General features: G+C 38.2%; 1 pseudogene; it reads right to left on the bottom strand.

The window, feature by feature from the left end:
- Positions 1–10,696: 10,696 nt before the first annotated feature.
- Positions 10,697–12,909, bottom strand: part of LOC140732539 (zinc finger MYM-type protein 6-like) — a 49,869-nt pseudogene continuing 47,656 nt past the window's right edge.

Below are 12,909 nucleotides of genomic sequence, written 5' to 3'. Positions count from 1 at the left end.
CTAAAGGCCAAACAAGTACATACGACTGATGCTAGTTAGAAACTGTTCAGCAACAGTCTTCTGTCCCAATTAAGCAGCATGGTGTTCCAAATAAACAATGGGAATCTTAGCTATTTTCTCGATTATTTTTTGCTCTTTAAGGCTTGTCCGAAATAAATGGCTGCCCTGGTTAACCGATGGCCCAATTAACCAGAATCCACTGCATGTGAATCGAATTTTACAACGAGGGATCACATCACAAACAAGAAAAAAATCAAAGTAATACTCACAAAATGCTGAAGGAACTCAGCAGGTCAGGCAGCACCTCTGGGAAGGAGTAAAGAGTCAATGTTTTGGGCTGAGAACCTTCATCAGGACTGGTGAAGGGTCTTGGCCCAAAATGTCAACTGTTTACTCTTTTCCATAGATGCTGCCTGGCCTGCTGAGTTTGTCCAGCATTTTGTGTGTGTTACTTCTCAAGGAGGGGCATCACTTCAAGAAAATCATATTTTGTTCTTAATTAAACATGTTTTTGGACATTGTTCTGGCTATTGCTACACTTCTCCTGATCTTCTGTAGATAATACTTGGAGAGCTTTGCCTGTAGTGTTTATCTGCAAAGACACACTGGGGGATTGTGTCTCTCTGGCCAATTTTAATGAAGCTTTGTGAACTTTGCTTTCATCTTATTTTCATGAATGAACAAGCAACACTTTACAACCAGTTCACAGGTTGGGGAGATCTCCGGCACTCCATGTGACTCAGTATAGAAGACAACGCTGAGAAGTAAGGTCTTTAAGGTACTTTTTCCTCTTGAGTACTGCCTAAAATACAAAAACAAGAACACTTGGCAATGATAAACATCCTGGCAGGAAGCAAGAAAAAAATGAAAGGACAGGAGGACAAAAATATGGAGCAGCTGTCTTTTGAGTCAGCATTAAGGAATTATTTAAAATGACTTCATTCTGAATCACTTTATGGATGAAGCAAGAGGATTTTTTTTGTAAGAAATCTGCCATGTTCACTTTGGAGTTCAGAAAATTCTCCTTTCTCCTGGATTTGTAATAATTCGTAATTTGTAATTCGTAATAATAACTCGTAATAATATCTAGTAAACATAAAGCTGAAATTCTGCAGTGTAATGCCTATAATGCTGTTTTTAATGCATTCACGTAACATTCTTCTGTTCATTCATTCAGCATAGTTTCTCCTCCAGTTTTTAAAACATTTAAGGTTTTCAGAACAACAAGAAGGTGACTTTCTCACTAAGGAAATAAGGATTATTTTACAAATGATCTCCTTCGTATTTTTCCTAGTGTTAATCCTGCACTTTTTGCTGTCCTCAGCATTCTGCAGGTTATGCATTGCTGGCTTTCTGTGAACCACATTAGCTGGCCTGTTATCAGTGAAAGCTTTTCTTTAATGCAGCACTTTAAGCCTAATACTGTACGAAAAGGGTGTTTTCTTTGTTAGATTCAGAGCACATAAGAAGGATGAAATAAATTACAAAGCAGGAATCAGATGGCACAAAAGGTGTTCAATTTTACAGTACTGCCCAAAGTGGACAAGATTATTACCATTTCAGTGCCCTTGAAGGCTGGTCTGATGGGGCTCTCACAATGATCACTCACTGAGGAGGAGGTAGGGAAGACCTTCCAAAGACAAAAGACTGGTATCCTAACTCTTAAATTTATGAAATGCCTTAAGTACTGAATGTGGCTTGACAAATATTCTCTTAATTTGAAGGCAGCACTCAATTGGCAAAGCATCACGTTCTCTCTGTTAGATATAGAATAAATATCATAAATGTCTCCAATAATACACAATCCCAACCGGCTTAAATTCCACTTTCAAAGAGTCTCAATTGGATGGTTATGGATATCACAGTAGGAGATATGAAAACTGCCAAAACCACCTTTAATTTACCTCCAGATATTAGGTTCAACTTGGAAGCTTCACTTACACACACATATTTAGTGACTTTTTCATGTGCTTCAAAACATATATTATGCTTATTGAATTTTGAATGTAGCAGTCCCTCTTATTTGACTATGGTCTTTAGATTTATTCTTTAGTGAAATGGAGAACATAAAACATTTACATGGTTTAATGTGTTTTTATTTTTCTCTAGCATAATTTATCATTCCACTGGAGAATGAAATTATTCTTCATTCCAATATAGAAAGTCAATTCAATAAACCAAAAATAAATTTGATGCCACAGAAATACTCAGAAATACAGCAATGCTTTAAATATTACAATTTTCCATCTAAAATAAAACAGAAAACGCTGGAAACTTCAGCAGGTCAGTTGTCTTCTGTGGAAAGAATAACAGAGATAACATTTCAGTTTTAAGACCCATTGTTAAAACTCGGTAAGAAACAGAACAAGTTTCTTCTAAGTCACAAAAAGTGTAGAGGAGGATGGACTGTGATATTAGACAGAGTGAGGCCAAGGTTTCCATAGTGATTAATTGTCAATGAAACCATCTGGTTAATAAGTTAGAGTGGCCAGTAAAAGAGATGCATAAAAACAAAGGATATGTAAAAGCTGTAAAATGCAGGTGTCTAGCAGGTAACACTGTTATGGAGAGGGGAAAATGAGTTCGTATTACAGACTAGTAACATACAGAAGAGCTTGCCAGAAGGAGAAAGTGATTTATCTGAAACTGTTGAGGTTGGCCTCAATATTGTCTGGAAGTGCAAATGGAAAATGCCATGTTGATCAACGTGATTACATTGAGCTTCGGCAAGCAAATGACAGAGATCAGAGGGACCTAGGCAGACCTGGGCAAGCTTGTATAGTCTGATTATTCTTTCTCTGCATCTAAACTCATTAACTTATCAACTAGATGGATTGTTAACGGTTTCTTCCCATGATACTTAGCCTTCACCCTATCAGGAATCTTCTGTTTGTCCTTTCTATCCTCCCTCCAATGACTCCACTCTGCTATTAAAAATAGCTTATTTTCTCTGATTCCCATTCTGAGGAGAGTCTGCAACTTGCAATGTTAGCTATTTCTCTTTTTTGACTTGCCAAGTGTCAGCAAAGTGCTCTGTTTTTGTTTGAGATTTCTAGCATCTGTTTTTTTTATTTTTAAGAACAATTTTTCAATTGTGTTTTAACTTTATTCGTTAATTAATCACAATATTCATGACAATGAGGTTATTGTAACAAACAGTTACTTCTGTCAGTGCGATTATCATTTAAAATCATTTATTGAGAGAATTGGTACATGAGGGGTTAAAAGTTCAGGTCAGAAAAAGAAATGACTAGGCACTCTTGAAATATATATTAGCCCAAACCCCAAATGAGTTGTCTGGATAGTATTGATGGTTGAGATTTTATTATGTTTAATGTTTAAATAACCAATGTTTTCATTTTGAAATTGCTGAACTCAGGATGTTGCAAGTTTGGCTTGGTGTCAGCACTGCTGGCTGTGAGTCAGAAGTCATAGAATCATACAGCATACAACCAGGTCCTTCAAGCTAACTTGTCCACGCCAACTGTGTCGTCCAGTGAACTAGTCTCATCAGCCTGCTTTTGGCCCAGAATCCTTCGAACCCTTCTTACCCAAGTGTTTGGGCTCAAGCCCACCTCCAGAGTGACACTATCGAGGCTCACACATTGGATTGTACTGATGATCCCAGAACCTTACAGAGGAGTCATTATGTCTGACAGTATTCACAAATGGATGTACAAGATTCCACAAAATGTTCTGACAGATGGCCAAAGGGTTAATCCAGAGTCCACAATACTAGTTACAAGTCATTGACTTGAATAAATGACTTAATCTTTTGTTGTTTGGAACTTGTTGTGCACAATTTAATGAACCTTTTATGTTTTCTACTTTGCAGTAGTGACTATACTTCAAAGTACATACTTCAAGGAGTATGTAAAGCACTTTATGTTTTTTGAAACTATAGGTGTTACACAAATTCAAGTTCATTCTCTTTTTTATCTCAGAGTTTTGCTTTCTATTTCTGATAGATCCTCTGAAGTGAATATTCACCAGGGTTTTTCCTGGCATTGTGTGTGAGTGGGAAGTGAGGAGATTAAACAGATTGGGTATATGCTCTCTGAGTTTAGAAGTACAGGAGATGATCACATTGATATGTACAAAATTCCAAAGAGGCATGAAGGGATGGGTGTGGAGTTTGTTGCTTTCTATAGCCAGGGTATCTAGAAGCAGGATCATAGTCTCAATATAGTCAGCCATTCAGGATAGAGATGATAACAATTGTCACACAGAGAGTGGTAACCCTTTGGAATTTACTATCCAAGAGAGCTGCAGAGGTTCAATCTAAACAATATCAACAGCAGAGATGGAAAGGAAATAGATCACTTGCAGACAGACAGGTTTAACATGGCATCAGGGTTGGTAAAGACAGTGTTGGCTGAAGAGTCTGTTCCTGTTTTGTATAGTTTTATGTTCTATGGAATAGATTTTAGAAGTTAAGGAAATCAAGGCATGTGGAATGGAAATGGTGCTGGGCTAAAATATTAGCCAACCATGTCATATTGAATAGTGGGCAGGCACAAGGGGCTAAATGGCCTCTTCCTGCTCTAAAGCTGTGATGGACTTTCACTTCTTGGCTGTTTGCTAACTTTGCTTTCTAAACACAGCAGCTCCAATTATAATAGCAAACAGATGTAAATAAACTTCCAACTAACATTGCTTTGTTTGACTTCTGGTCATAAATGGAAGTCAGTCTTTTGTACTTAAAATGTAAATGGAAAGCAGTAACCAGCACAAAGTTAAAACAAAGTACTGTCTAAAGATTGGTTTTACAAACAAGCTGTGTTTATAGCAGACACTCTGTGAGAAGTAGGATGTAGCTCACTGCATCTGGTTTATTACTGCTTGAAAGATGCAACATAAGACAATGGGTTATTTAATTTTGATTGTTCCAAACAGACAAAATTGACTAAGTTGTCTTATTTCAAGGAAGCTTGCAGATCTGATGGATAATATCATTTAGCATATCAAATAATGAATCTATTAATGTTGGGAGTTTTGTGTACTCAAAGAAGTTAGCTTTACAGTATTGATGGTAGGAGCAGAAATCTAAGTTTCCAAGATGCTTTTATACCTTTTATATTAAAAGGTTACCTGAGGAATGTCATGTGCGAGAGATTGGGTATAAATGTAGAGAGCAGTTCAGTCCTATTAGGAATGGGATAGGGAACATCAAGATGCTATGAAAGAAACATAGACTGAACTAGAATCCATTCCTCTAGCTTAAATTTCTGCAATGAACATTTTGTTCATCTGAGACTTGTGGGCACTGTATGTCTTTTCCATTTATAGTTTGGTATGTGAGTTTTGGAAATCCTTAATCCTCTGTGATTTGTGTTTGAGAAATGTTTTTTGTTTTAGAAATGGTTTGTAATTTGGAAATGCTTGAGATAGAAATCCTCCGTGAGTTTTAAATGTGTTTTAAGAATGTTGTTTGGATTTAAATGTGTATCATTAAAATAAATGAACTGTGTTTTAAACTACTTTGTTGGCAGCAAGTAACTTCTCAGTAGGGAGAGGGGACCCACCACTCAAATAGTGGGTATTGGAAGCTAAAGTCACCATGGAGAATAAACAAGGAAGTGACTAGTCTTTGAAGATTGGGTAGTTACAGTATCATCTACATTTAGTGAAAGTACTCTTGACTACTTACATGCAATAGGGTTTAAGGTCTTCATTTAAGTTTTATACTTTGTGGTCAGCCAACCCAATGGCATCACAGAGTGATAGTCATCAATTTATAGTTATAAAGAAGGTCCTTTAACCCAACTGGTCCATGCCGACTAAGGTATCTATCTGAGCTAGGCCCATTTGTCTGATTCTGGCTCTGACTCTTAAACAAAGTAGTTGTACCCATCACTATAACTTCCTCTAGGAGTTTCTTCCATATACTCACCATTGTTTATGTGAAAAAATTGACCCTCAGGTCCCTTTTGAACTGCTTCCCTCTCACTTTAAATCTATATCTTCTCAATTTAGACCACTCTATCCTGGGATATAGATGGTGACCTTTCACCTTATCTATACCTCTATATGGACAACCCTCATTCTCTTTCACTCCAGGGAACATGTCTCAATTTATCCAGCCTTGTCTTACAATTCAAGCCTTCCAGTATTGGTTATATCTTCATTAACCTGTTCTGTAATCGTTCTATCTCAATGACATCCTTCTTATAGCAGGGTGATGGGAACACAATACTGTAAGTGTAGTTTCATCAAAGACTTGTACATCTATAAAATACTGAGGATATCTTGCTTTTAATTCCACTTGCAAGTCTACATCTGCCCTATTACAGGCCTTTGCTTTTTATTCTTCTCTCTATTCTCCTGCCTCTGCATCTTTAAACACATTAGTCTTTAACCATCCAAGGTCGCATGATTGATCTAGTAATTCAAGTGCGAGTCTTGGAACTTTACATTTACATTCTTCTAGATCAAACTGCATCTGCAACAAGTTGAATTTCTCTTGATGCTTTTGAAAATATACAAACAATACAGTCTATTTCCCATTGATCTCAGGTTAGTGCCTCTTGAAAATTTAAAAGCCATAGACAAAATTCCAAACCCAAACTTTTTTAAGATCTGCAAATAATTTTGAAGCATTTGTCTAACTCATATACAGTCAGTAGCTATTTTATTAGATACCTCCTGTACATAATAAAGTGTCCACTGCGTATGTTTGTGAGTGTACGTTGTAGCCCATCCACTTCTAGGTTTGACGTGTTGTGCATTTAGAGATGATCTTCTGCACACCACTTTTGAAACGTGTGGGTATTTGAGTTACTGTTGCTTTCCTGTCAGCTTGAACCAACCTGACAGTTCTCCTCTGACCGCTCTTATTATCAAGGCATTTTCTCCCACAGAACTGCCACTCACTGGACACTTTTGTTTCTCGCACTATTCTCTGTAAACTCTAGAGACCATTGTGTGTGAAAGTCCCAGGAGATCAGCAGTTTCTGAGATACTCAATCCACCCTGTCAGGCACCAACAATCATTCCACGGTCAAAATCACTTAGATCACATTTCTTCCCCATTCTGATGTTTGGTCTGAACAATAACCAAATTTCTTGATCATGCCTGCATGCTTTTACGCATTGAGTTGCTGCCATATGATTGGCTGATTTGATATTTACATTAATGAGCAGATGTGCATCTGTACCTAATAAAGTGGCCATTGAGAGTAAAGAGACACTGCCAGGAGGCCATTGGTTTCTATAGCCTTGGACCCCAATGTTCCCACTGGCATAGCCCAGGGTCACGTTCTGGCATACTGATTCCAGCTCCTGGTTCATTGCCAAGGCCCCTGGCTCTCAGCACAAGAATAATTTGTGCTCATAGAATGGCTTTGATAACTGCCCCTGGGACCACTGGCTTCTAAAAAATTCCATTTAAATAGAATCAGTAAGTTACATTCATTCATAAACATTCAAAACCACTCAGAAACTGACAAGTTATTTCAAGCTAAGGAATTAATAATAAACACACAATTAAAAATATTTAAAGAAACTCAATTGAGTCAAATAAAAAAAAGTTTTCTTACCTTTCTCCTGGCGACCAATTTCCTCCCGTCTTTCTGATGTGATCTTTGTGGTTGCATCAAGTTAACTTAGACTCGGTTCAGTGGATGATTTCTCTCCCAATGGATGTCAATGCTAGAAAGAAGAACATAAGTACATAGGAACAGAAGGAGGCCATTCAGCATTTGAGCCCTCTCCACTATTCAACATGTTTATTGCTGATCTTTTTTTCTAAACACTACATCCTGTTCCTGTCAGCATAACTACTGATTCTTATTAGGTCTCAACATCCTTCTTAAATACATTCAGGGACTTGATCATTATTATATTGTGTGGTAGGAAATTCCACAGGTTTGTGCTCCTCTCAGTATCATTAGGTTATCATCTGCGGTTCTGGATCTCCAAGCTGGAGAAAGATCCTCCCTCTATCCAGTCAGTTGAATTCTGTAAGAATCGCGTCCTTACAATTATATCTTCCTTCATTCTTTTGAACTCACAGGGACCCGACTGTAATAGAACAGTCTTCCATTCTAGAAATTAGTCGAGTGAAACTTTGTTACATTTACCCTGTTGTAATTACATCCTTTATTTTGGCAAAGAGACAAAAAAACTGTGTGCAATAATCCAGGTTGGTCTCACTAAACAATTGCATAATTGTATTGAAGCATCCTTACTCTTGCACTGAAAACTTCATGGAATGAAAGCCTCCATACAAATTTTATTTTTATTTATTTTATTGAGATTGTGTGGGATGGGCCCTTTGGCCCTTCGAGCCACTCTGTCCAGTAATCCCCTAATTTAATCCTAGCCTAATCACAGAACCATTTACAATGACCAATTAACCTACCAATCTTTGAACTGTCAGTGCAAACTGGAGTACCCGGAGGAAACACACGCAGGCACGTGGAGAACATACCAGCATCGGGAATAGAACCGGGTTACTGGTACTGTGCAGCGTTGCGCTAACCACTACACTACTGCGCCGCCCATCTTTTTTCCAAATGAAGGGTCTCAGCCCAATGTGTTGATTGTCCATTTCCCTGTGTAGATGCTGCCTGACCTGCTGAGTTCCTTCATCTGTTTGTATTTTACTTCAAATTCAAAAAATTTGCAATAAACATGTCTGCAATTAATCTTAATTGCTCACTGCACCTGTTCGGTTGCTTTGAGCTACAGATATATCCAGCTCCTTTGGTGTATCAACATTTCCAAACCCACAATAATCTATTTCGCACTCTGCATTTCTGCTTTTTGTACAAAAGAGAACAACTCTGTATTAATCCATGTTATACTGCACTGACCATGTGTTTGCTCAATCATCTTGTCTAAGTTACTGTGAAGTCCCTTAGCAGACTTCTCACAGCTCACAATTTCACAGAGTTTTATGTCATCGATAAATTTAGAAATATTATATTTAGTTATTTCAGACTGTTACTATGTGGGTCCTTTAGTGCAGTGCAAGTGTCCAACTCTGGCTGTCTACTGCACCACAGCTAGTGCTCAGGAATAGCCTAGTTATGGCATGCACACCCATAGCTCCATCTGGACCATGGCTGAAGATCATCGAATGCTGCAGTTTCTTCTTCATTGCCAAAGAAGCCCACATTCTCAATTACCAAGAATGTCAATTGCTTGTGCTAAAAAACCTTTGAAGTTCTTTCCTGCCAAGAGTGTTGTTTAAACTAGGCAAAAATAAAGAAAAGGGAAGATATTTCACTATCTTTTTCAAAAATGTCCCACAGTGCAAACTGGCATCCCATTGTCATTACAAAAAAAAAGCCAAACTGCTGTAGAAGCTCAGCAGATCAGTCAGGATCTGTCAAGGAAAAGGAATGGTTAACACTTTGGATTGAGACCCTGTATCAAGACTGAGAATGTAGAGGGACAATAGCTAAAGGCGAGGCATGGTCTGATAGGTGGGAAATCTAGATCAGTGGTTCCCAAACATGTCCTTGGCACCCAAACCACAGTCCCAATATACAGAAACTTTAAAGAATTGTGATGTACAATGAACAATGAAAGAAAATAGGAACTGCACCTTCAAAACAGTGACAAATACTTGCAAAAATTATTCAAACCTACTTAAAGCTACAAATCAAATTCTTTATTTAATTACAGTAAAAACAATTTTCATCAACAATTTTAGAACGCACATTAGTAGTCCAATTATTTGTCTTTCAATGAGACGGATGGGTTTGGTGCAGTGATATCAGCTTCTCAACATCAGGCTGAATGTCACCCAGAAGGAGTCTCAGATCCCCACGTTCAGTAATTTGCAGTCTGTTTCGTTGCTTTGAACGAAGTCCGGCAACTGAACTGAAACCATGCTCCACTAAGTATGATGTTGGAAAGGCAATAAAGAACATCTTGATCTTTTTTCAACAGTGCCGGATAACATTCAGAGCATTCTTTCTACAACCAAAAGTCTTGATTTAATTTTTTGAGCCTCAGATCCAGCTCAAAGTCATTTTGTAGCAAGACCAGTTCTCGTCTCTATCGGTCTTGCAAATTTCCAAATACAAATGTTCAAGAATGGATTTTTAACCAATCTGGAATTTGGATTGAGAGAAGATCCTGAAATCTCTCTGACATGCAGCTCACCCAAGTGGGTACAGTATAATTGAAGATTATCATCTGGTATTCTTTCTTTGTCTTCCTCCTCAGAGAGGCTGGGCAAATGTTGCACTTACACAGGGTTAACTTGTACAGAAATGTGGAGATGGCTGAATTGACTTTGATATGATTCACTTCATTTCCTTGTAATTAAGATTGATTTCATTAAACTTTGTGAAAAGTTCTGACAAATAAGCAATGTTATTCTTAATATTTTTGAGTTGATTACTGAAAGAAGCATTTGAATCTTCAAAGAATTTTATCAGAGTTTCAAAGAGTGCATAAAAGTGTCTAAGGCAGTTCCCTTTTAAAAGCCATCTGACGTCTGAGAGCAACATCGTGTTCAACCTGTTCATCATTCTCAATACAAAGCTCTTGAAATGGTCGAGAACTGAGAATACCAGACTTGATTTTATTTACTGCTGTGATGACAGTGTTTAATGATTTGAGCAGCTGATCACTTGGGGTTTTTTTGCAACAAGGTATCTGTGAATTACACAGTGAATGGTAAATATGCTAGGTTCTGCTTTTCTCAAGAAGGTAACAAACCCACTGTAGTGTCCTGTCATTAATGATACCCATCTATTGCACAAGCAAGAATGTTGGTGAGTGGAATGTCCTTCTCTTTGAAGAGCTGCTCAACAACCTGAAATATTGACGCCCCCTTCATATCTGTTTCTAGTTCCCTTGCAAATATCAACTCTTGAACCATGTTTTCATCTTTTATGAAGCAAATGTAACCAAGAACCAAAGATTCATTGTCTGGCAAAGTTAATTCATCCAACTGCCGAGCAAATTCTGTTGTCCCAAGTATGTTGCTATTCATCTTTAAACAGAGTTGTCACTGAACGGTATCAATTTAATTTTTTTGGCCTGGTGACTTATGTAAAATTGTACTTAGAACCTCCATTACTGCTGGCAGAATTGGTGGTAAAGGGCTTTCCCGATTTAGCAAAGAGCAATTAAATGTACGTAGTACACAAATCATCTCTGTTTTGATGTGAAGTGCTGGCAAACATGTTCAGAAGTGTTTTCATTTTCTGAAAGTTTTCATAAAATGACAGACGATTAGCCAAGTTCTTGTTTTCTTTAACAGTGAATTTTCTTCAAATGTTCAAGGAGCCTGGACAGTTTCATTGCCTCATTTGAAAAAAAAAACTTTTTCACACAGCAGACATATTGGGGGCTGTTGGTTGTTTGATGCTGGTATAAATCCATATTTCAGATGCTCCACATTATACTGTCTATATTTCTTTTTCATTTGGTCTACTTCTACTATTTTCATTATGGATTACTGACCATGGTCAATCACCTATTGTTTATGTCCACCTTCAAGTGCTGTCATCATATCTCAGACAAAACCCAACTCTCTGCTTGAAGGTACTTAAAGTGGAGAAGCAATATCTCAATTTGGGCATGGGCTAGAGAAATGCGATCAAGTCCATCCGAAAGGGCAGATTTTGAACTTTATCCCTTTGAATTCCACACCTAATTCAGAGGAATTGCGTCACTGTGTGGGAATCATACAAGTGAACACTGTACTACAGTAGTGAATGGCAATAATGCATGGGCCAGGACTTGAAATAATTTAATTTCTTCAGTCCGGATTTCTCATGATGGGCCAGATACGGAAGTGTCACATTGCATTTCAGCAACTGTAATGCACTTCGAGCAAAGTCTAGGTCAGTTAGCAAATGACGAGGTGATTATGTTATCATGAGGCACTGAAGATCAAATGCTTATAATAAGTAATTCACCCTGTAATCCCTGCTGCTCCCCTTGCTAGCAAGTACCCCCACCACACCCTTAATCTTTATCACTTTAGAAACTCCCTCCTTCCCTGAGGAGTGGCGATACCGCCCACTTTGGGAGCCACTGATCTAGGTGGAGCACAGGATGTTGGACAGATGCAGCCAGATGGAGAAGGGGGAGAGGAGAAATTGGAAAACTCTCTGTGTTCTCAGTGCTGATGCAGGATGTCGACCCCAACATCAACCATTCCTTTTCATCCACAGATGCTGCCTGACTGCTGACGTTCTGCAGCAGTGTATTTTTTGCTCCAGGTTCTAGCATTTGCAGTCTCATGTCTCAAATTTTGAACTTGTGGCATCTGGTGATAATTTAATTTTACAGTAATCATTTGTAGTTGAGGATAATCTTATCATCATAGGGTCATACAGCATGGATGTAGGTCTTTCAGCCCAACTAATCAATGCCAACCACAGTGCTCAGCCAGCCAATCCCAGTTTCCCTTGTTCAATACATATACCTCTAAGTCCCACCCCTCCAAGTACCTCTCCAACTACTTCTTAAATGATAATATTGCACCTGCTGTAACCACTTCCTCATTCCATATATGCACCACACTCTGTGTGAAAAAGTTGCTTCTTGGGTACCTTTTAAATCTTTTCCCTCCCATTCTAATTACCTTCTGTATGTCTCTCATAATTTTAAACACTTCTATAAAGTCACCCTCATTCTCCTATCTTCCCAGGCATTAAGTGTTGCCTGGCCAACCTTTCCCTATAACTGAGGTTCTCTAGTCCTGCAACATCATCATAAATCTTTTCTGCACTTGTTCCACTTTAGCCATGTCTTTTCTACAACAGGGTGATAAAACTGTTCGGTTCACCAAGTGTGACCACACCAACAATTTATAGAACTGCAAGCTAAGGTCTCTGCCCTAATCCCTAATGCTCTGGCTAGTGATTGTCAGTGTGCTAAACATTTCTTTCACTATGCGGTCTACCTGTGATGGTGCTTTCAATGATCTATGCACCG

Source organism: Hemitrygon akajei, chromosome 8 (genome assembly GCF_048418815.1).
Source record: "Hemitrygon akajei chromosome 8, sHemAka1.3, whole genome shotgun sequence".
Taxonomy (NCBI): Eukaryota; Metazoa; Chordata; class Chondrichthyes; order Myliobatiformes; family Dasyatidae; genus Hemitrygon; species Hemitrygon akajei.
The sequence above is the reverse complement of the archived record's forward strand: the minus strand, read 5'-3'. Positions and strand labels throughout refer to the sequence as shown.